General features: G+C 43.1%; 1 long non-coding RNA gene across 3 annotated transcripts in view; it reads left to right on the forward strand.

The window, feature by feature from the left end:
- LOC147702231 (uncharacterized) overlaps positions 1-25,658 on the forward strand; it is a 282,095-nt gene that overhangs the window by 250,772 nt on the left and 5,665 nt on the right. For 2 of the 3 annotated variants that reach the window (XR_015297511.1, XR_015297510.1), the window contains 2 exons: positions 12,117-12,188; positions 19,437-23,172. This is a non-coding gene — a long non-coding RNA (uncharacterized LOC147702231). Of the gene's footprint in view, positions 1-12,116; positions 12,189-19,436; positions 23,173-25,658 lie in introns of those variants that run through there. The other variant, XR_015297512.1, reaches the window with a different exon arrangement.

The raw sequence follows: 25,658 nt of genomic DNA on the forward strand, positions 1-25,658 counted from the left end.
TCCAGCCCTGCTCGCCCATTTGTCTCATCTTTCAAAAGGACTCTCCTTTTAGCAAGGTCTGTCCCTCTGCTGCTGGTAGGCGTCCTTGATAAGGTTCCGCTAAGTCCTTTTACCTGTCTGCTGGTCGGCTTGTGGCGGCGGGCTTTGTAGAACAATTTTTCGCTATTTTTTGGCTTTTTTTGTTAAGCTACCGTCAGGAATTTTACCAATTTGCAGTTTAGTTGGATATTTGTTGGACTTAGGCAATCCAGCACTGCTTGCCTTCTGGTGTGGATGCCTTTCTGTTTAAGGGGTTCTTTAAGGAACTGTTGCCGTGCTTGGTGCAGTTCTTCGCATAGGCAGATTAAGTGAAGAATGTCGCCATTGTTGATGTTACACAGCCTGCAAGTATTTTGACCTTTTGTCCTCATCCATGGTGGTAGATGCTGGGTGCATGGAAGAATCCCCAGTCTTTACCTTAGAAAGTTCATTTTTATGGCTCTGGGATAGCCCTGATTGAAATAGGATTGTGGGATGAGTGATTTGTAGGCGTTGAGAGTCATCCATGCATGACATCTTTTCGAGAAGCTCACCTAGTCCTCAAATAAGGAGATTAATTTTATGTTTTTCCAGACTAGTTTTTTGAAGTTGGAGTGGCCGAGTTGCACATTCCAAAGACTAGAGAGTTTCATAGCTTTCCAAGGCTAACTAAAGGTGGTTTCTTGCCTGAGAGAACTCCCTATGTTGTATGTCGTGCCACTGTTGGCTTTAGGATTCAGGGCACTTTTCTACTGCTGACCCGTTCTAGAATGCATGTGCTCTCCCCTCTAAACATGGTACAATTGGTTTACACCTGTTATATTTGATTTACTTGTAAAACCTTTGTAAAGTGGCATACCATATACCTAGGCCCTGTACTTTAAATGCTACGAATGGGCCTGCAGCACAGATTGTGCCGCCCGCAGAAGTAGTCTTTCAAGTTTGTCTCAAACATGCCACTGCAGAGCCCGGGTGTGCAGTTTACTGCCACTTTACCTTGGCATTCAAATCTGCTTGACAAGCTTTAATCGCCCCTTTATTACATGTAAGTCACCTCTAAAGTAGACCCTTGGTTGCCCTAATGTCAGGGTGCTGTGTAAAGGAAAGGTAGGGCATGTACTGATATGTTTTGCATGTCCTGGTAGTTTTTCTCTTCTGTGAGGCCTTCTCCTCTCATAGGTTAGCATTGGGAGTTCCTTAATACACTTTTAATCTGTAATTCCTGATCAGATAATATTAGCTATTTCATGTTTAATATGTTTGGAATTGTAATGACAAATCCTCTTTACTGGTTAGGTTGGAGTTAGCATTACTGTTTTAGAAATGCTACTTTTAGAAAGTAGATATTTCTCTCTGCTTATAACTCTGTCTGCTTGGCAGCCTGTCTCCAATATACGTCTGAGTTGGGTGACAGCCAATGTTCCCTCTAATTTCTTTCCTCTGTGTGCGGCAGTTTAGAGTCTCTGTGTGCTGCAGCCATGGCTATGTGCGCCAGAAACCAGACTGCGCGTGTGTGCAGCGCCAAATATCCCTCCAAACTTTTGTTGAAAATACTGTGCTTTTCAACACCCACGGCGCCACATTAAGGGTCTTAAGGCAGATTCGCAATTTGGATACACAGAGGCTTATGCTTGTTTAAATCCGCTGAGTGACATTAACCATGGTTATGGAATGAGGCTATGTCATCTAGAAGTGCGTTCACACTTTGGTTTTCTTTCGAGGCAGCTATCATTTTGCTATCATTTTGCCCGGCTGTTGCTCCGCTTCTTTTATACGTCGGTGTGGTTACGTCTTTCTGGGTCCCTTGATTTCTGGCCGTGCACCGGCGCTGAAATGTTGCTCATGCACATTCGGTATAGCTGCGGTTTCTCTCCGTTGTCGCCTCCTTTGAAACAACAACTGTCGCCAAAGCAGGGATGAGAAATCCCAGCCTGTGGTTGGCTAGGGCGGTGGGTGGTGCATGAAGTGAAGGCCAAGAGAGGAGTTACAGTGTCATTGGTCCGATCACAAGGAGCTGGTGTTGGTGGATATCTATGGCCTGCCAGCTGCTGTGAGGCATACTGTGGGAGGGGTGGCACCATGCCACCAGAGCTCAGCTACTACCGACAACGGCGCAGTTCCTCTTCATCCCACCTTCACCCTCCACCCTCGGCTCTCTTTTTGGCACTTATTCCCTAATCGGCCTGCCTCCGCCCTGGCTTCTGTCTCATTGTCACCTGTCCCACAATTCTCTGTGATGCCCAACCTCTTCTGGTGTGCTAATAATAATAGCAGGAACAATAATGTGTTTTTGTATAGCCCTTTATATACCACGCCTCATTTATAAGGACTGGAAATAGCAAGCAATATTATGCAATCATAGAAACTCCAAATGCACGTGGATGTGGGCAGTGAGCATTTTATTACCTTCGGGTGATGCATGGCTACATTGTTCCAGGCCCTCCGTGCCCCATCATCACAGCTATTCCAAGATATCAGCATACTCTTTCTTTCACATAAAGAAAACTCTGACATTCTAAAAGTATTATTTCTTGTACGTGTGCAAATTTCTGAATATTAAAACAGATATTATATACAGTATTTTATATCAGAGAGACCCCCCTGGTGCCAAATTCTGAAAGATTTTCTGGCCCACAGGAGTACAGGGGCCGCATTGACTCCAGCAAGACTCCTGCAGGATGGGAAAAACATTATAAAACAAGAATTTGCAGTGCAATAGGTCACACATTTACCACGAGTTTGAGCTACTGGTATTGTAAATGACAATGCCTTTTATTTATGTGTTGACTTTTTCTTCAGGCATTTGCCAGTTGTCTGGTGCTCATTGGATGCTGGGCGGGAGGTGTGTATTCAAGCTGGTATGCTAATAAGAAAGATAACACGGGCATCTGGGTACTGGAAGGTGTCCCACTATTTGCACAGTGTGTGATATGGCTTCTGTCTCAGTGATCGCGGCGTGGCTATGGCTACCTGTGAGTGGGGGAACTCACTGTCCATCCTTAAAAACACTGGAGGCGGGCTGGGGCCACCGGGCGGTAAACTCCTATTCCAGTGGCCCACAGTGGTTCGTGCCCTGATCTTGCCAGTGCCTGCAGCCTCCTGGGTGGCCTTGGCAGAGTCTGTATCTCTGCTGCCAATGGCAATGGAGAGGCATAACCACCACAATCGGACTCCCATCTGCAGCTGAAACATGTTAAATTTACCAGCCTGTGTCTCGCACCGCGCGATCAGGTGCTAGCTGGTAGTAATGCTCAGAAGGTGTAATAGGTGGCCGGACCAGCGCAGTGTGAGGTATCTAACTGCATGTTTCATGTTGTAGGGCCTCTCTGACATCGGTTCCCTCTTGGGCCGGGTCACTCACGTGACATCAGAGAGAGGCCCAGACCCTATGTTTTGCTGATTTTTATGGGAAGGAGGGGCCCACGACAAAGGCTGGCAATCTGTGTTTGGCAAAGGCTGGTAGCAAAAGCCTCCGAACAACAGTACAGCCAAAAAAACCAGCTCCTAGGCTAATGTACAGAGTCTTGATTTAATATATTGGAAATGAGGTTTCTGATATTGGTATGACTCCAAGTGTATGACTTAGACATGAGTAGCACGCAGTCTATGTAAGTAGGCACTTGGGTACCCCACATTGGAGGAGTGAGGGGGACTACGTGCTATACAAATACTACAGTGCAATGCGAAATCCCATATGCAAATGGCATAATTATTTTTAGAATTTAACATCTTCTGATTGCATGCTCTCAAAAGGCCTCCTCTGTATTCCTAAAACTATGCATTCCTATAGCTTTTACCGAGGGGCAGCGGTAGTACGTCACGTCCTGCTGGCTGACACTGCCAGAGCGGGTAGTTTGGTTGCGAGGAACTTAGGCCGTCCAGAATCATGCTGCAGCTCGGTCTACAATGCTACTGTTTCCATATGACCAGCCTGTCCACCGGTGCTCTGCTTTATTTATGGTCAGCGGCATTCAATTATAATTTCCGAGCCGGCCAAGGACAGCCAGCAACCTGGACCAAAGTCTAAGACCAAGGCAGATTTCCGCAGGGTGTGCGGCTTGCGGCCTGAGTACACAGCTGCATTGTTGCAGTGTGACTCGCTGACGGGCCAATCTGACTAAAGATCCGTAAGTAGACAGTGTTTTACTAGTTGCCAGCCCTGAGTTTTTGTCATTGTTAACACAAATGTACTGAGAGGGCAGGGTCTGGAATCTGAGGTCCTTGTGCTGGTGCTGGGTCCCTTACCATCATCTTTGCCTGCAGTGTCGGCCCGGATCCAACAGCAACTCCAGAGCTGAGCCGGAGGTCACTGCCAGAAGCGCCTGTAGCTCAGTTTCAGGCTGCCTGCAGCAGCTGAAGTGATCTGGTGCCTGCTGCTGGGCAGGTAGGGGCACCGCTCACCGATTGGGGTCGGCCACCCAGCTCGGGTAATGATGTTTATTGGGATTGAAACTCCTACATAATGAAATACAGCCTGTTATCTGTGCGTGCCACAGCCTCACTCTCCTTTGTAATTTCTAATATTTTAATGTTTCCTGTGTCTTCATTGCTTGATTTTCCTCACGAGAAATTGTCAGTCATAGTCCTTGAAATGTTACTCATAATTGCACTGAAATTATGAAACTGTCACACATGGGAATCTTAAACCTTGGCAGGTATGCCCCTCCCGCTCCGGCCTCTCTTCCCCTGCTCGGATCCGCCGCCCTCTTCCTCTCCAAACCTCTGTCTGACAGGCGCCTCTTCCCTTTCTCTTCAGCGTCTGTATTCATTTTAATTGCAGCGCACACGGAATGCAATTAATATGAATACTACCTCAATGGCCCTCAATCAGCCCCGCATCTGTGCACTGTTAAGAAAAGAAAAACTGAGTGTCAAACGCCGCGTGTGCTAAAGCACACGTCGTGTTTGAAACTCAGTTTTTCTGTTCTTAACAGTGCACAGATGCGGGGCTGATTGAGGGCCATTGAGGTAGTATTCATATTAATTGCATTCCGTGTGCGCTGCAATTAATATGAATACTAACTCAATGGCCCTCAATCAGCCCCGCAGCGGCGCACTGACAGGAAAGGAATCGTGCAAGTGCTAGGGCCATTTGCACGTGAAAGCGAACAGCAAATTGCGGGTTTTCACGCCGCTCGCACGTTAATAGCGGCGGCGCGAACAGTCTCAGAATGTGCGCGCTAAATAATAAGCACTGCGCGCTTGGGGTGCCTTCAATGCGCGCGAGCGCAGGCGCGCAGGTTAGTGGGAACAGTGGTGACAGCTACACTGCATTCCCTGTAGACGGCCACAAACACAGGAAAATGAGGCTCATCTGCATTCTGAGCACTCATCTGATTTATCTGCATTCTGATGACAAGGACTACTGAGCTACTTAAAGGACTCAACAGGACTGCTTTTCTGCTTGTTACCCTGGTGCTCCCTGACTCTGCTGAAGGAGAGCTGGGCTCTGCCTTCACTCCAAGTGATCTCCAAGGGCCTGTTGGCTTGCCTCTTGTTGCTTGAAGCTCAGGGATATCAAAGTCTCTACCCCTGCTCCTATGTCTTGCTCACTGAAAATGGCCCAGATACTTGCAACATGGATTTAGATGCATCTCCTGTCTGCGTGTAGCAGAACCGGCTCATCAACCTGGTTACAGGAGTACAATCAGTGCATCGCCTCAGAACACGTGCTTTGCTTCCAGAGATAGACGCACTGTACATTGTATCACTGCCGCTACAGCTTGCTGAGATTGATGGATCCCCTCTACTGCATGGTAGAATATGGCGCATCGATCAACACCTCTCGACTCCAGCACCTGGCTTCAAAACTGACACATAGCCTTCACTGCATAGAGAAGATCGATGTATCCTGCGCTTGCAGGACTCGACATCGACACATTTAGTTGCTTGTGACCAGGAAAGGTACTTTGTTTGCTGGGGCCTGCGTGGGTCCTGTAGCTGGCCTGCGCTTCCATGAGGTCGACCCAGACTCTGACATTGCCCCTTGCTTCTAAGCACTTTACTGCATCTATTCCTTTAAAATTCAATATCTCAACTTCTACTCTTCGGATTTTGTCATTTTGGTCTTGTTTTACTCAGATAAATGTTTCCTATTTTTCTAAACCTGTGTGGAGTCTTTTTTTGGTGTATTCTTTGTGTTACTGTATGTGTGTGTGTTGCACACATGCTTTACATATTCCCTACTTAGATAGGCCTGACTGCTCTGTGTCCAGCTACCAGCTGCCAGCAAAAGGTTATTTTTTATGTGAGTATCTAGCTTACCCTGACTAGAGCGGTGGTTCCTGCCTGGCCTAAGTGCATATCTTAGCCATCAGGAATCCCATTTCTAACAACATCTAAGTAGTTCAGTTTTCATGAGCTTCCTAAACCATTTGTTATTGGGTTTAGATATCCTTTTGTGGTTGGGGATATTTCACATTATTAGTCCATAAAATGGATCTGCTTGCATGTTTGATCACATGGAAGGAGGCTGAATGGAGGTAGCTGACTCCTGAGTGATGAGTGCTAAGTTCTGCAGGTATACTAGCCTCTGCCCTAGTAATCTTTCTGGACAGTGCAAAATACCCTGATCTTGGCATCAACTAGAAGCCAGAGGTTTCAAGGTAGGTTTGATGCTATTACACGTTCTGGTTCATAGGACTGATTCTGAAGCCTTTGAAGGCAGGTAATGAGTTTTTTGTAGACTTGTAGATGATGTTACGGTAGTCCATATGCTCAATGGCTAGAGCTATGTCTACTGAAATATGTGGTTATTTTAGAGTAATGTCAGTATTTTTCAGTATAGGGGGATTTGAAAGTTGATAGCATCAATTACTGTATAGATCTGAGGAACGAATGAGAGATCAGAGTGAAAAAGTATCCCTAGATTACTTACTCTGGGAGCATTTTTGGAGGGATTCAAATGCCTGGTTGCCAGTCAAAAGGTAAAGAGTAACTAACACTCAGTTACTTGCATTACTTGGATCTCAACTTTGGCTCAGTTCATACAGAGAAGCCTCTACTCCATCCAGATCAGAACATGGTTCAAGCAAACAGTATCATTTGTTAGGTGTCTGGTCTGTTGTCCAGCTGGAATCCTCACATCATGTGCAAATATTATTTTTTTTTAAAACAGACTTTATTGTCAGACTGCACACATGTTGCAGGGTTCTGCACACCAGAGACATCTGCAGTTTTAAAACATTACATCAGCTGGAAGTCAATCGACTTTTCTTTGTGAGCAAGAACAAGCAAATATATAACAGAGCAATACTTAAGAATCTACCGCCCCTCCTCCCAACAGCCCCAATCCCCCCAACTCCCCCCTCCCCGACTCCCTCCCACCAAACTCGCACAAGGTCCACCAAGTTCTACCCCCACACAACGTAAAGTGTACAGATTTTTCTATTTTACTGTATATGCACACCCGCCTCCCAGGCCCCCACACACCCCCGCCCAGTGCCACACGACCCCTTCATCACTCCCCCGGAAGATCTTCCAGCACCACGGGGGCTCAAGCCACAGGCCCTTATAATCTGCCAAGCATTTCCAAATGTTATAATGTTTTCGCGGGCACCCCCTGGCTACGAAGATCGGCTCTCGATGTCTCTCTTGGCCAGCGTGAGGCCAAGTTGCACCAGGTGCCTTTTGTACACATTGCCACCCACCACATCCATTACATGCAACAAGGCAAACTGTCGCGTACGTGGGAGCTTCTGCCCCAATACTTCGGATAAACAGGCCAAGACCCCCCTCCAGAACCGATCCAGGGATCCACAACACCAGACTGTATGCAAGAACGTTCCTTCCTCCTTGCCACAGCAGAGGCATTCCGGTGAGGCAATCAGTCCCGCCCGCTAAAGCCACACCCTGGTGAAATAAACTCTGTGTAAGTATTTAAATTGGATGAGACGGAGGCGCATTGCTATGGCCGCACCCCTGGGGGCAGCCAGAACCTCCCTCCAATCCTCCTCCAGTTCGCCCACATCCTCCTCCCATGTCTCCCGGAGCTTCTGCAGCATGGGGGAGCAGTGCGTGACTAGTGACTGATAAATGCGGGATATCTTCTTCATCTCCAAGTCCCCCATAAACACTTTCACTTCTAGTGGGCTAAACTCAGGGAGGGACTCCAAACCCTACAGGCTGGGGGACAGTGCATGACAGAATTGGAGGTATCTAAAGAACTGGGAGCGGGGCATGCCAAATTCCTTACATAAGTCCTGAAAGGACTTAAGTGTCGTACCCCTCAGTACATCCCCTAGGGTCGAAATGCCAATGTTGTCCCATCCCCGAAAGCCCTGTAATGTCGCAAGGCTGGGCAATCACCCTTTTGTTCCACAAGGGGGTTTCCCCAGTCAGGGTATTCCACCACCCCATACAAAGCAGAGCCTGTCTCCAAATTCGAAACACTACCTGTGTGGCCGATGGCAGTGAGCTCCGTAGCGGGGCTGTGTAAAGAATGTGTGCAGCGTATGAGACCCCATGAGATAGCGTCCCAAGGCATATGCCGGGTCCCCCCTATCGCCATACCACCACTCATTCAGGACCAGAAGGTGAGAGGCCTAATAGTAGGAGAGGATGTCTGAGGTCACCAACCCTCCGCAATAAGTAGAGAGAAAGCATGTGCGTAGCGCCACATGCACCACTCCACCACCCCACAAAAACTGCCCAAGCAGAGAGTTCACCAACAGGAACCATTTTGGTGGGATTGGATATGGGTGATTTTGCAGTTGGTATAACAGCCGGGGGAGTGCCACCATTTTAAAAATTACAGATCTACCATAGATCGTCAGCGGCATACGTGACCAGGTCTTGAGATCTGCCCGAACTCGCTCCCATACTGGCGCCAGATTCCGCTCTCAGGAGACTGTCGGCACCTCCGATGGAAACATCCCCAGATATTTAAGGCCCTCCACTGCCACCAGAAGTGTAGATGTCCAATCACCCACTCTTGAACGCTCCCCCAGCACCCATAGCGTGGACTTGCGAGGGTTCATGTAGAGCCCCGACGATTCTCAAAAAATCTACATTATCCGCAGGAGGCGCGGGCCCGACCTATTGAGATCTGTAAGAAAGAAAAGGACATCATCTACATATAATGCAATGCTATTGGACAATCCCTGTTCCCACTCAACTGTGCATCTATGCGCACCCACGCCGCTAACCGCTCCATAGCCAGGGCGAATAAGTATGGCGAGAGGGGGCAACCCTGCCGGGTGCCGCGCCTAATGGAAAAACTCGAAGAGATTGCTCCCGTCACTCGAACCGAAGACATCAAATTGGTGTAGAGAAGTTGCAGGTAGGACAAGAAGCGAGGCCCAAGGTTAAGCCGAGGCACTAACATGGACAGATAGAGCCAGCTCAGTGAGTCAGGCGCTCTGTCTCTGTCGGCGAGAAGTGCGGCCTGTTCCCCAGTGCGTCAGACCGCCGCCACGTTAGCCCACCAAATATTGTGCATGGTCGCCCTTTTGGGCATAAAACCGGCCTGATCCGGGTGTACAAGCACTGACATATGAGGTAGGAGCCGGTTGGCTAACGCTTTGGTTAAGACTTTGGCCTCCATGTTCAGAAGGGAAATTGGGTGGTAGGAGGCATGGTGTTCCAGGGGTTGTCCGGCTTTTGAAATACCACTACCTCCGCATGCCTCCAGTCTGGGGGGTGTCTACCCTGCTCCCTGGCCTCCTCCAACGCCGCCTGATAATGAGGGGCTAGCTGTAAGTGATATTTCTTGAAGAATTCACTGGGGAACCCGTTCGGTCCGGGAGCTTTCCCCAAGTTGAGCTCACCCAGGGCCGTGCCCAGCTCCTTGTCCGTCATTGGGAGCTCCAACCTATCGCATACCTCATCAGACACAGCTTTAGGCGGCAAGTCTGCTATAAACTTGTCCACCACATATTCCGGCAGGCACTCCTTCGGGCATATAAGTCCGCATAGTACGCAGCGAAACTCTCCGCTAACCCCCCCCCCCGGGTCCGCTAACCTCCCGGGTCCGTAATCGGGGCACCCGCTTTGTCAAGTATCCCCAGCAGGGTCTGAGCATGGAAGGCTCCTTGACAGAGCCGGTGTAGCATTTTGCCAGACTTGTCCCCCCACTGACATATTCTGCTGCGCGTTGCAAGCCAGATCTGCTGTGCCTCATCCATCAGGAGGGCTGCATAGGACTGTTGCGCCAGGAGCAGCTGCCCCACCACCTGACCCTCACCCGTTGCGTGACCCTGGCGTTCCAGCGTCTCAATCTCTGCCTCGGCTCGCACCAAGTCCGCCCTACGCTTCTTTCGGGCCACTGCACACCAGGCAATGTGTGTGTGCAAATAATAATAATAATATAATTTGCGCTATGTGCAAATATTTTGAAGAACCTGGGGCTGAACTAAGTGGTGTACGTAGATATTGAACAACAGACACAAGCTGAAATTTGAGGTACATTGCACGACACTGGACCTTTGATTGATTTGGCAAGCTGTGTCCTGAGATTTTGCTTCCTGTTTGTAAAGAACAATAGTATCCTTGAGACAATAGATCGAGTTACGCCTTCCCGTTGTTCCAATTTTTCCTTTTAATGGTATGAAGCCAAGGATCGGTCTGCAGAGAGGAGTTCTTTCCTTATGTTATTAAAGTCTGATTCAGTACAGCGCCTCCGCCACCTTTCGCCGATGGTGTGAAACGTTTCTGGTGGTCAGGGAGAAGATGCACAAATAACTCTTAAAATGACACCTATGATTCCTAAAAGAAGAAAACAGTGATTGCAAATATATGTCACTCAAGTCTATCATACCACTCACTGCCTGACTAGTCCAACTTTACCAAATATATCAATGTCTGCTCAGCTGCTGATCAAATTACCTTGATAGTGAGCTGCAAGTTTCAGGACGGGTATTTCCTGTATGATACTTGCTGATGATTGTTGAGTAATAACTTGAAGCCTTATTTGCAGTTAGACAGAGGCGGGACATCCTCAAAAAGCAGCGGATGCCCGGTTAGCTCTGTTTAGAGTTTAAAGCGACCGTTCACACTCTAAATAGTGTGGGCGGGGCAAGCACGGCTTTTCGGAACTGTCCCACTTTCGCAATGCTTCAAATAAGGCACTGAGGGCCCCATGCATCAAACCAAATACCGGTCGCAAACGGGCAGATTCTCAGAATCTGCCCCTTTGCCACTGGTATTTTTGCATTTGGGATGCATCATCCCAAATGCAAACATCGCAATTTAAGGAATCTCTAAATTGTGATTCCTTAAATTGCGATTGCATTTAAGGAATCCCAAATTGAGATTCCTTAAATGCAATGCATGAAAGTTAAAAAATGTGCGATTTCGCTAATAGGAGAAGCAAATTACCATGAAGTTGAACTTCATGGTAATTTGCTAAAACTTTGAAAAATGCACTTTTGTTCATTTTTCAAAGTTTCATGTTGCGCACACACATGCTCTTAGGGCATGTGTGTGTGTAACATATGTGCAGAGATCAATTTCAGGGGTGCACTAGGGTGTAATGTTGACACCCTTGCACCCTTGAAATTGCATGAGCAATTTGCGAGTACCTACTGGTGCTCGCAAATTGCTCATGCAATCTTCACTTCATATATATGGGCTTGTAGGCCCATAGGAATGAATGGGACAGAATTCCTTAATTGCGACTAGCAATTTGCGAGTAGCAATTAAGGAATGTTTAGGAATCGCTATTTTTATAGCGATTCCTACAAGCATAGGCTTTTGCGATTCCTAAATAGTGATTTTTAAGGAATCGCTATTTAGGAATCGCAAAAGCCTACGTTGATGCATGTGCCAGTTAATTCCTAAATATGCCCCTTACAGATGGATGTTTTTTTCCTGACAGCTATGCCTGATGATTCGTTTGCGCAGAATTGTATTGTTCCTACTGTTCAGTATTCCCAAACTACAACGCCTTTTGATTGTAGATCATAATCCCTTCTTGCTTTGCTAAGTGTACTAGTGCTTATGCCTTTCTGGGCGGTGACTCTGGACTCTGAATAGTGCTGAAGTCAGTTCTGAAGACTTGTGATGCTAGGACATGGCTCGGAATTCATGACTTATGATGCACTGATGTGCTTGCTGGCAGCGCTAACACCACTCACCTTTCTCTGTTTTCTTTCTTGCAGATGTTACGTTGAGAGGTACATGACCGACCACCAGAAGGGGGAGTGTGAATAACAAAAAGGAGCTGTAAGCAGGTGAGGTCAATCATACCGAAGGCAGTGAGAGTAGCCACAAGAACCTTCGCTTCCGTTTCTTCAGATTGAAGAGAACAGTGAGGTTCATGTAGAGATGGGAAAATAAAGTGGTTGCCCATGCAGTTTATGAAATTCGGTCAAACGCTTGCGGGAAATGTATGGTTCTTTTGGTTGCAATAATATTCGGACCCCAAGTTTACCCCAAGCCAAAGTGCATACATGTTCCTCCATATCTCAGGTATGCAGGAACTGCTTTCATCCATTCTGCTCTGTGTGGGGTTGTTGTTCCCTGTCATTGTGTAGGGCATGCTGGTTCGGGGTACATGACAGCAGAGGGTAACACAGAGATATGTAGGTGGACAAAGGGAAAATGCGTGCAAGCGTATGCGCCAACTACCTTCTGTTATACATCACAATCTTCAGCTAAACATATGAGTGGGGACCACCTGTGAGGGTGCCCCTTTCCTCCTGTGCACAAACGACTCTTACTACATACACTGCACACTGGCTATTGAGGGGTCCAATAGCCAGGACCAAAATGCTGCACGCTATTATAACAACAGGATCATCCTTCTGGAGAACATCATGACACCCTGTCCCGCGAGGCAGCGTAGGCAACACTTATGACCGCTACGACCCTGTCCAGCTCCAGTAGCACCAGTGCCACTGACACAAACCAGTAACCAACACTACCCACAAGCGAGTGACCAGAGGGGCAATTCAATTGAATCAAGATGCTGAGAACCAAGAACGCACAAAAGATGAAATGCTAATTCTGGTGAATTATGTCGCTTTCTGTACCATTCAGGCAAAACACAGAAAGCCTGCAAAACCAGTTTGGGAGAGTAAATGCTGCAGGCCCTGTGCATAGCACATTAACATACTGCTTGAATTCTTGATGAAATAACATAAACGTGGCTCGCGGGTGAGAGGAGAATCATATGGCAATAGAAGCAGCGACAATTCACCAGAACAACTCCACACACACAGAACGGCATGAACGATTAGAAAGAGGTGTCTGCATTAAGCCTCACAAAGGGACACATAATATGAGCTGTCTAGGCTGGCACAGGGTAACGAAATGGCCATATAGACTCACTGCCCAAGATAGGCTCTGGTTAATGCCCAGGTCATGCTGACATATATTTCAAACAGTTCTCTGGTAAAGTACCTCTTGGATTGCCATTTGTGCCCAATGCACAGAAGCACACAGAGGAAAAGACAACTCCGATTAAATCATGTATGGTATGACATACATCAATCGAGGTGGAAGGGCAGAAATCTGTCCAGACTGTAAATTGCTCACTGCCACTTGCCACAGAGACCTCAACCCAACCTCGGACACTTGTGTACCACATAGGGTTTGATTGAATTTGTAACTCTCCTGATAGCCATGCAGCTTGCATTTGAGTGGCAGAGAGATTCCAAGTGTGCCTTTGTGATGGAACCTGAGGTATACTATCTAAATGCACATATGAATTGTATTTTATTAGGCCATGGCTCCCTGTGATCTTTTTGTGGATCTTATGTTGTGTGTATTGCGCAACAGAATGCTCTTGATGAAGTTCATTATTAGGCTATACCCCATTGAGGTTGTCCAGTGTTTCTGTAGTTTGAGATTCCTTCATTCATATGCATTTCACTTTATTATTACTTCACCTTTGAGGTGGATGTGCCAGGTATCCTTGCATTTCCACGAGCTATTGCTCTTTGTAATGCCATGGGTTATTTTAGTGGCATTCTGCCCCTTTCACGGGAAATGTTAAGGTGCCTCTACAAATATTCTTTTCATTTTAAATTAATTGAATGTTTACATCAAGTGCAAGGGCTGTATTTTGCTTTGCTGTGGTTGTCTGCTTTTTTACTAATAGGCACGAGTGTTGTGTTCAATGCATTGGGTGTTAATCATGCTGTGGAAGCAAAAAACATACTCCAATATTCCACGACACCCCAGATCTCTGAAACCCCATAATTTAACTCACTCTGTTCTCCCATTAGAAATAACTGCTCAAAAAGGCACCATTCCCTACATCAGTTTGGCAGTGTATCAAAATAGGTCAATGGAACCACTCAATAATTGAGTTCTAGATAAGAAGAAAAAGCTGAAGAGTTTTGTTACAAAAAAAATCAAAATAAAGTGAAACAGAATTAATTGCATAAAGGCTCTAATGCAGAGTTATTATAGAGTAGTCAAAAAAACAAGAATCATTCTTAAGTCCCAAATGCATAGTAAAATCAGAAAAAAGTCAGACCGCATCCCTATCACCATCTAGGAAAGTTCCAAATCTTCTGTCTCACTCACAAAATCGAAAGGATCTTATACACAATTCTTACTAAACAAATTAGCTAAAACCTGACATTCATCGTAGAATTGTCATATGTTACAATTCTTAAGCAAAAAATAAAATAATGTCAATGTTTTAATAAATTAGCAATATCCCACTTTAAAAAAGCATACAGCAGCTTCCGTGCTCTGCCATCTGGAGATGTTCAAACAAAATATGGAACGTTTAAAAAATATCAGTTCGCACAACGAATACAACATGTTTACCCAATGGAAATAAAGCAGAAAGACCTTGAATGTTGGAACATATCAGCAACACTAGAGGTTTCTTTGAAAGCCTTGTATTCATAACAGTGGAAAAAAAACATTACACCAGCTGTCTTTGTTTCACTGAGCTTATGAGGAGAGGAGATGTGCTAGGAGTCATGATGGGAGAGATGGAATGCAGAAGTGAATACCAGAATCACCATCGTTTTATCCAAGATTGAGATTTTGCATTAATGTGGGACAACTGATGTAATGAACACACTTCAATAGCTCATTTAGACTCGTTTCAACTCTAATCATACTCATACAACATTTGCGTATTGGATACAGCGTACACATTACTAATACTCACTATTGTTTATTGCACAAAATATAGATTTAAAAATGTTTCCACAATGTATATGGTACGTTTATAGATGCATGGTCAAGTACATTTGTTTATGGTACTGGTGCTGTTGGAGTTTACCAGAGAACAACAGGAATCTATCTGTTTATTACTATACATTACAAATTACAGAGATTGATTTTATAGTGACACATTCTAAACTGCATCTTAAGAATTACAATTTTTTATAGCTTTGATTCCAAGTTTACTCTTCATTATTGCAACTACAGAACTGTTGTGCTCAGAAGAAGCAAGAAACCAGCTACTTAAGCCCTGCATAAAAAGTTGCGACGGTAATTAGGCGTTTTCAATTATTAAGTTCAGCAGGAAAGCCAAACATTAAATATTTCCCCCTTTACATTTGCCAGTAAACACCTAGCAAATTGTGGATGTGGAAATGTAACTTAAATGAGGGGGAAAGCTGCAGAAATCAGTGAAGTGGTTGTTCCTCATTCCAAGGGCACAAAGACATAATAGTGCTGTAATTACAGTATCCCATGTATTGGTAATTCCAGATGCACTGATACCGCAGGATTTTATGATGCAACTCATATAGAGGCCCTTAATTGGGTGTGTGGGAGATTCACATCTGATCCTCGGCTATAGAGAAATAAATATCCCCTACTGTACATTCAAGGGTTAATGCTAGGCACCTGAGAGCTTGGTGGCCTTCTGATGAAACTCATCCTTCAGCTTTCTTGTGTGTTTGGGCGCAGAATCCCGCTGTGGCTTGAGATGTCTGTATGTAATAATGTTAAATTTTTTTCATTTGGAGCAGCTGTAGCTGATTATACTTTGAACCAGACTGTTCTAGTAGTGTTAGGTTGCACTTTCACTCACTTAGCTCCTGTAACCAAATCCATTCCAGAATGTCTTGCACCTGTGCATTTATGCTGTGTAAGAAAACTGTTTCACCACTTTGAGACCTGTTAAAGCAGATTAGCTCTTTTATGCCAGATTCAGAATTTTAAAGACTCTACAATTATTTTTTTAAACTAAACTGGAATTTACTTAGTACACCCAGAAATAAGCAAAAAGCAGTACAACTATTAGTCTCAGTGGATGAGTTGGATGTAGATAAATGTGTCAGCTACCACCCATGCCCATTTCCCATACATGGTCAGGATGATGAAGGAGACTAATGCCAAGCAGTTACATGGCAGTGTGTGACCATCAAAACATGGATGTAAACACACATCTCACTAAATGTTTTTGTTAAGGGCTGAAGTCGTGGTTGATTCAGTCGCTGTATTGAGGTAGTTATATTTTCATTCTTTTTATTATGATTGTGTATATTTTTATACTTTCTTCTGGATTGCGACTAAGGTTCTGTCACTAAGCGGAGAGCTGAACTCCATTAACATTTTCATCTTTCTATTGCATATTTATTAAGCTCATTTCTTCTGTGTTGTTCCAGCCATTCTATTGTTAAGCAAATGCCCAGTCTCAGATGTTGCCTTCGCCTCCTTGGTGGTACACACAATCCTCGTTCAAGCTTTATGGTGTGAAACTGTATTGTTTTTACACAGAATTCGTCACAAAACCACTACTAAGTATGCAATGGAATTCTTATATATTAGTTATAGCATAATGTATCTTTTTATTGATAATGCCATTTAGATCTTTCTTGTTTATTCACACACGTAACACCCTAAATATTGCAGTGAGGAAGGTGTCATTCACAGACTGCACCTTTATTAAGGCTGTCTCCTAGTTTGCTTTGCTGGCTCTTAGGAACACTCTTCCTTTCGCACTTATATTTCAGCTTAAACATATTCTATCTTAATAAACAATCCAATTACACTGTACTGTTTGTTGAAATTGTTCTAATTACATCCTTCTGTGTCTTTTCATTCTTTGAAAGTGCTGGACCCTTTACCCAAACAAGAAGCTGTCAATTTAGCATATTATGCATGCAGACAAGGAATATGGGACCAGATGTTCCAAACTCTCTTGTGGTCACAAATCCTAAAATTGCATTCCCTTTCACAAACCAGTCAGTGTACAAATTGCACATTCCTGGTTTGCGAACGGGAATACTACAACCTCTGGTTATGGATATCAATTATTTGTGAACTCTCACAGTACTGTAGTTACCAATAGAATTGAAACTTACACCCAAAAAACAAACTATGGGCATATTTACAATAAACTGGCGGAGCGCGGTGTTACTCCAAAATTGGTAACGCAGCACTCCGACAGTTTTAAAATGCAAGGATGTGACATTATTACAAAGCCTCATACTTTTCATCTTGCGCTGTAGCTGAAAAGCTGCCTAGCACCAGTGCAGGCACCCTAGTGCCATTTTGTAGGGTGCTTGTGCTGTAGGGGATGAAGGAACACCTTCCTGTACATAAACAATCTTAACAGGGGATTTGCTCTATCCATGTGTGCTACAGAATGTGGCATCTGTGGAAAGAACAATATAAGAGGAGAAATTAAACATTTCTCCTCATATCCCCTGTTTAAGACCAGGTATTTCGTGGTCTTATTTTTGGTGCAGCCCCATACCTTGTAATATGGGGCAGTGTTAAAAGCAATGGGTGTTGCAGTGGAACACCCAATGCAACACCAATTGCCCGTCCCTTTCACGCTAAGTGCTGCATGAATTGGGGCGTTATTTACAAGGCGGCATTTAGTGGCTTAACGCCGTCTTATAAATAAGGAGAAGGACTTAATGTTACCAGAAAGTCACAAAAAGTGACATTCTGGTGGCGTTTACTTCTTGTAAATATGCCCCTATATTTGATCAATGAATATGTTACAAACAATATATTCTGGCACAACAGACAGGACCAAGAAAGTCAGTGCAACTGAAACACTTGAAATAAACTCTTGGACAAAACAAACAGAAAGTGATGATTATACACTTCACCTATTCGGTGTCACCTACCATCGACAACTATAAGTCCTGCACAGCTCAAGCATACTCTCCCAATGACCCGCTGTCCGCCACGTTTTAGACAAAAGATTGTCAAATGCATAAACCAAACAAGAGTAGACAGGGTTTTTTTTACAAGCCTCTTGCACCACTTCTGCGTCATTTTTAACATGAGAAATGTGACGACGGGTGGCGCAAGGGGCTTGTAAGTAAGCCCCACAGTGCGCACCATGGGAGCAAAACCTGTGTGCATATCACAACAGTTAAAATCTACATACCATGAGTCACCCAAGACTTCATATTATGGGATTCTCCCACCTGGACTTCTTTCAATATCATGTATGCTCAAACTGACACCCTGAGAGTTCATACATATGGGAAATGGGACGGAGACACGAACAAGCAAAGAATACACACCGTTCATTGGAAGCACCACACAACCACGGAGTGGATTTTCCCCGTCTGGGACATAACATTAAGGACATTAGTGTGACTTCCCATATCTAAAATGATTCACTGCTTGGCTCTTAAAACCTGGGTCAAAAGGGAGAGAGAAAATATGTTCCACTTCCTAACATGAAACATTACAGTTCTGACTGTTTCATAACAATAAGACAATCTTCACAAAATAGATGAACGGATATAGAAATCTCTCCACTACTCTCAGCACCCTCTCCCTGTTCCTCTGTGCGGATTCTGATTGCTGAAACGAATCCTTCACCTTACTAAACTTTATACAGATATGAACTCCCTCTTTTCAGGAGCTTGCCAATTATTGCATGTAAGTATTCCCAATAGGCCCGTATTCACTATGCTTGTCCATTTTGCAAGAAGATGCATAGCCAGGCCGAGTTCAACACATTATTACATTCCTTCTTTCTTGTTCCTAAAAGTCCCGAATTTCCCATTCCGACATTATTCTGTGCAATCAGTCACAATGCAAGAAAATGAAACAAGTGCGACCTTCTTAACTCTTTACTTTAATTTATCTTTCACACATTGTTAAATGTAAAAACCTGTTTCCTCTCTAGAGGTAGAACCATCACTATTTATAGTAGAGCTACTTGAAGAAGAATATATTTGATCACAAACGATAGCAAACTAAAATGTGAGTGAGACAAATACACATACGATTGCTGAAAGACTGCGTGTTGTTTAACTGTCCCTTTTATTTGGCCTACATATGAATGGCACTATACAGAGTCATCATTAACACATGTAGTCCATGCACTGGTGACTTACAGACCTCAGCCTCGTTCAGAAGGTAACTGAATCGTGATATATTGCGTGGATCCTCTGGGGCTGTAATGTAGCCTCCAGGAAGGGGGACTGATTGAAGCTGAACACTAGTAGGATGAACTGTGCATGCTTTAAATTGTGAAAAAAGTTGAATGTGGCTCTGTATCTTATACAAGAATCCCTTTTTTACAGGAGCACCAACCATGGGTCCCTACAACGTGATCTACAGTCGGCGCACGAAAATGAAATCCTAGAGTGGCACTGTTGTCTGTGTTTCTGTCCTTTGAGTTTTTTGTGATCTTATACAGTTTATTCGCGCCTTTATTTAAAGAGTATTCTATACAGTAATGCAGGTTAGTTTGGAAAATGTATCAGAACAATTGAAAACACGCACTAGTATAATAATCTGTGGGGTGTTCTGGGTGGGATGAAGAGCGAATGTAACTGACTGTACTATTATGTCTCATTTAGAAGCTACAGATTGCTTTGGGTGAATGTTAAACCATGGAATCTTCTATTATTGAGCACTTTTTTTTTATTTACGTTTGAATTAATTAGGCAGTTTAAAATGTGGTGTTAGCTTCATCTCCTATTGGGTGGTCAGTTGCATGTTAAATTGAAAGACTAGTATGGGGAGCTACTGTTGCGGTGCGTTGCCTCGTTGTTTGCCTCTCACAAAAATGACCATATGGTTTTTAAATATGATTCATCGCACCTGACTCCAAGACAAAACAGTTGAAGAGGAACCAAAGACAGCAAGAAAAATGAGGGACTTTCAGGGGCAGCTGTGTTTTACTGACCCAGTCATAATGCCCCTAAAAATCCTTATTGTTCTTGCAATATTCAACAGGTTGGACAGAAACACCTGAAAGGTAAGCAGCAAGAAACCTGTGAAATCGAAACTGGAAGAAGGCAATCACTGTAATTGGTAAATACGTTTGCGAAGAGTTCTTTCTAATTTGTTTTGTGGGATCAAAAGCAAATGTTAAAGTGGTCATTTGTATTGGAGTCAATATTAATATCGAACACACTGACTCAGTCTCTACCTATCATTGAGACTTCAGTCAACCAGCTTCTCCATACTATCTTGCAGATTGTGGTCACTATTGCTCCTGCTCTCCTCATATGCAAATTTGGCTCCTGTTTCTAAAAGGAGTCATTCTCAAGATTCACTCCAATTCTCCATCTTAACCCCTTTGCAACAAACTAAATCATGCAACTAATTTAGCAAAGCCCTGAAACACGCATTTGATTCACATTGCGTTCCTTTCCTCCTCACTATCTCATGCCCACAAACCCAGATTTTGTCTAATCTTCGATCCATGAAAACCCAAACGGGAGCACTCATAAGGGAAATGGGGCAAGAATGAGACCAACAAAAATCTCAGACATTCACCCAAACCATGAAAGTTACTTATCAAACTTATCCCATCACTCACAGACAATGATTTGCAAGCACAAACCCAATCTTCACCTCTATCTAACTGCAAAGCTATAGAATAGTCTCCGTCTATAGCTCTAAACGCAGACTTCTCAGAATTTTCCCTCACTCTTTGTCCCTCTGAATCTCAGAGGTTCTAAAACTTCTGCCCTGACAATACTAATCGCCAGGGTACTCTGCCAGGCTACTCTTTGTGTTCTTTATTACATTGCATTACATAATAAACAGTCTACTCTCAATCACATACACCGATTATACGTTCTTCTCTCTCAACTGATTTCACATCCTACTTCCAAACCCAATGCTATTTAAGAAACTGTGACCTCACTATTTACGGTTCCAACCACCCCAACCGCAACCTTAACCTTAGTTGGATCTGCTCCATTAATTCACCATATCACCCATAAACACATCTGAGTAATCAAATCTGGTAACCCATAATGTGCTCCATTTGATCTTTTCATCTCATAAACTATCAATACTTTTTCTTCCAAAAGTCTTTTCTACTTTTTTGTTAATTATTGTCTCATATTTGATACCACTCACAATCCTTCAAATGTGCAGCTGTTTTGCAGTCATCAGAGCATTCATCTCACTACAGTGATTTAAAACAAGCAAAGTGCCATCCCCTGGTACTAGAAGATAACAATTGATATCTGTCTATCAAAGCCTTAAAATATTGTAAGCATGTATACTGCTACTTCTGTATTGTAATAGGTATAAATACTATTGTCGTTTGTCTTTGCTATTGAAATTCACACAACTGCACCCGGTGACCCGTTCCAATTCTTACTTTCTGGTCCATGTTACATAATGTTCAATGATTGTTCTATGTATTTCTATGATTCTATAATCCATCAATGTTTATGGTTCTTTCAAGTATCATTGACGTTTGAATTGTTTTGGCTAACAAATAAACATGAATATACATGCAAATAAGCGGTGCTTATTGTGGAAGAATTGGATAAGAATTTAATTTGGTTTCTCTATGCAAGTTATGAAAAGTATCAGTTTTAGAGAAATTGCTGATGGTCATTTACTAAAGATTTCAACATTGGCCATGTGATTCTGATGCTGAAAACATTAGCTCATCAGCGTGATAGTGTATGTATGTATGTATGTATGTATATATGTATGTAGTATTTTTACAGCACAGCCTAGACCTGATTTATCAGAAACTTAGCATTGAACAAAACCAAAAATGTGGTATTAAATTGCAAAACTCACTGGATAGAAGATGAAAACCCCAGCTCACACATAAAAATTAGAAATCCTTTCACAATACCTAGTTTTATCTAGACTACCTCATGGTATGTTGAAAGAAAAACACAAATGTGTGACATTGAATAAATGGTGGTGCATTCTCCTTTACTCTTCCACTTTTTAACCACTCCAAGATAAATGGGGCTGTGTTGGACTATTGATTGAAGTACCTAAGGTTAATATATTTGTGGACCTCGATTTAATTACCCTGAGAAGATAGCCTTGAAGTTAATACTATAGGATGCTGCGATAAAACACAAATACAGTATTGGCTATAGAACAGTACATTGCTTTAGCGTGGGAGCAAAGCTCTTTCATTTGGTATTTCCAGGATTGGTTGTGTGCTGTGCAGTCTTGTTGAGTGCTCTTATGCAAATATATTGTTATTGTTTCCCTGTTCTTCAACACGATGCCTCTTCAAAATAAAGGTATTCCATACAGATTTTGAGAATGCATTGTAACTTGAAATACACTAACATACTTACTGCTGTTGGATTATTCTAAGCCAGGGTCAGTAAAAGCAGGTAGGAAACACACTACTGTCCAAGAGAGTAGGATTGTGTGACCGTCACTCTATTATAGCCATGAGTGCTTTTATTTCGGTTTTGTTTTTCATAGGTGTGACACCCTTATAAATCCTTGGCTCTTGTGCAGAAAGCAACTCAAATATAAATAGCCATACTCAGTCACTCCAAGGGCCTGAGCCATGATACATTTAGCCAGTTGTTGTTATTTCTCCTTTTTATTGCAAGAAAAGCTTGCCAAGCAGTGTGTTTAAAATATTTTGTGTACAATTGCTAGAAATACAACTTTGAAATTGTCCTTTTTTGCTTAGTAAATGTAAATATGGCACTGAATGATTTTACTTATTCTGCAGGTTAGTACACCGTAATATTTTGTAGACAATTACATGCATATAATAGTGATGTGCACGGAATACGATACATAGGGGTGGGTAAAGTTCCTAAGACTTTTTTGCAACGTTTGCAAATTTCTTTGTAAAAGGTCACAACCAGGCTAAGGTTGTTTAGCTTTCTTTAACATATTTAAGTGCAAACTATTACTATTGTGACAATCTATGTTGCAAATAGTAAACTCGAGGTGAAAAAATCAGCATGCATTTCTCTTATCTTAGCAGGGTTAATTAAGAGTGAAAATGGTTTCGCTTTACATTGTGAATAAAAAAAAACTTTGCAAACAAAATAAATTTGGAACTTTGCAAAACCTTGCTACCCAAAAAAATCATTGCACAATCCCTGGTATTTTTTGCATTAATCCTTTGTTGCTAGGTTTCTACATGCCTTCACTTGAACTGTGAATAGCATACTAGGGGCCAGATGTACGACCCGCTAATTAGTGAGTCGCAAATTGCTTCACATTTGCGACTCGCAATTTGCGACTCGCAATTTGCAACTCGCTAATTGGACTGCAAAACAGTGTCTCGGACACTGTTTGCGGTTCCTAATGGTTCACAAATTGCATGCCTCATTAATATTAATGAGGCAGGCGCAATTTGCAACTCCTTTAGGATTGGCTAGCATTCACAGGGATGGTGGCCTGCTTTCGTCAGCAGACCACCATGTCTGTGACTGCTTTTTTAATAACGCAGTTTTTTTTTAAATGCAGCCCATGTTTCATTAAAGGAAAACGGATGCATTTAAAAAAGAGAAATTAAACTTTTCAGTTTCATTTTTTTAAGGGCAGGCAGTGGTCTCTGGGACCACTGACTGCTCTTAAAAAATATTTTCCCACATACTCACCAAGGGGAAGGAGACCCCTTCCCCTTTGCGGGTGGTTACCCCCTACTTGAAGTAGGTGGTAAACTGCAAGTGTTTTGCGGCCGCAAATGCAGCCACAAAACATCAGTACATAGCATATTGACTCGCTATTAGGAAGGGACACCCCTTTCTAATAGCTAGAGTTGCAAATCCTATTTTGGGAGTCAGTGACTCACAAAATAGCATTTGTGCTCACCCTTTTTTGTGGCCGCAAACGGGGGGATCTCCGTTTGCGGCTGCAAAAAAGGGTTGTACATCTGGCTCGTAGTGCATAGTTGCCAATAAAGCTAATCTAGTTTGGCAGATGCATCTAATAATTCATCATCTGAAATTATTTGCATTACTATTAAATCATCACGATTGTAAATACTTTACCTAGCTGATGAAGTGTTTAAGAGTCTCTCTGGAGTATTTTTTTGGGTGTTAACAAAATAACACAATATTGCAGTATTCAAGCAACCTTAATTACATGATGTGTGCCACCTCTTTGGAAGTGTATTATGAGTTAAGCTCAGGAGGTACATGTGTAAACCAAATGTACAAACCAAATATAGTGCAGCAACCTCCTATGGGTATGCGAATAGGCACTGTACTTTTGTGTAATTCCGTAATAAAGGATAGGATATACCTGAACCTCACCCTGGTTTGGGGAAGCAAATACACTTGTATTTCTGCAGTAGCAGCTTTTGATTTCACTGTGTTATACTTCTAAAATAGATAAATGTGATGAGTCAGTTTCCTAATACATGTATTGTTTAATCTCCTTGCTCCTCTCCTCTGATTCCACTGATGCCCAAAATACCTGTCCCCTCCTTCACCCATCTTCCCTTTTTTTTTTTTTTAATTTTTTTTTATTGTTAGCAAGCTGACAAAAAAAAGACGTAGATAAATTCATACATGTATTAAAGGACATCAAGGTAAGTATGTTATATAACAAATGAATTAATATATAAAGACAATGAGAAAATTCCAAATTCATAATCAGTCAATAAAAATAGATTTCTTTACACGTTCATAAAAAAAGGGAGAAAATTAACAATTGTACAACATTGAGCAGAGTTTTACTCTAGGAAGGTTCCCCAGTTTCTATTAAATTTAATCAGTGAGCGTGTTCCCCTGAGATTTGCTAGGGCTAGCTCCATGGCATGTATCTCTGTTGCTAATGCCCACCAGTCCCAAACCGTCGGTGATTCCGTACAGGTCCAGGCTCTGGCCAGGGTTAATTTGGCACAAGACATGAGTATAGTAACTAAAGCAGATTGTGGAGATGACAGGGGATAGGAGTCTAGTAAAACCGAAGCAGCCGTGAAGGTAGGTAGCAAAATATTCTTTATTCTCAGAACATTCTGTATGTCCCCCCAAAGTTTGGGGCCTGAGAACAGCATGTGTACTAAATTGGCTGCATCGGCTACACATTTAGGGCATTTAGTGCGATCGCTATAAACGGCGTTAGGGGACCAGCTAGAAATTCTTTCAGGGGTATAGTAGAGCATGCAGGTTGTTCTGAATTGTTGGAGCCTAAGGCTGGATGACCGTACAAGGTTATTGATATTAGACAGAGAATGCTCGATTTGTTTCGGGGTAATATTTAAGCCCAATTGAGTGCCCCACTTCGCAGCTAGTTTAGCACCATCATTCACTTTAAAGTTACTGAGTGATTTGTATGCCTCACTTATAACTGATTTGTTCTTGTTTGAGTATAGACAGGTCCATACATCGCATTCAGTAACATTTTGGATCTTTTTTTTATTAATCAAATAATCGTGTATCTGTAGATGTTTGTATCTTGTGGCTTCCGGTAAGTCATATATCCGTTTGAGCGTATTAAATTCCAAGAACCCTTGCATGCCATACAAATCCACCAAAACCCTAATCCCAAGCGCCGCCCAATTGTGAGTGGTATTATCCGTAAAGATAGCCGGAAGACCTGGG

This window comes from Lissotriton vulgaris, chromosome 7 (assembly GCF_964263255.1).
Source record: "Lissotriton vulgaris chromosome 7, aLisVul1.2, whole genome shotgun sequence".
Lineage (NCBI taxonomy): Eukaryota > Metazoa > Chordata > Amphibia > Caudata > Salamandridae > Lissotriton > Lissotriton vulgaris.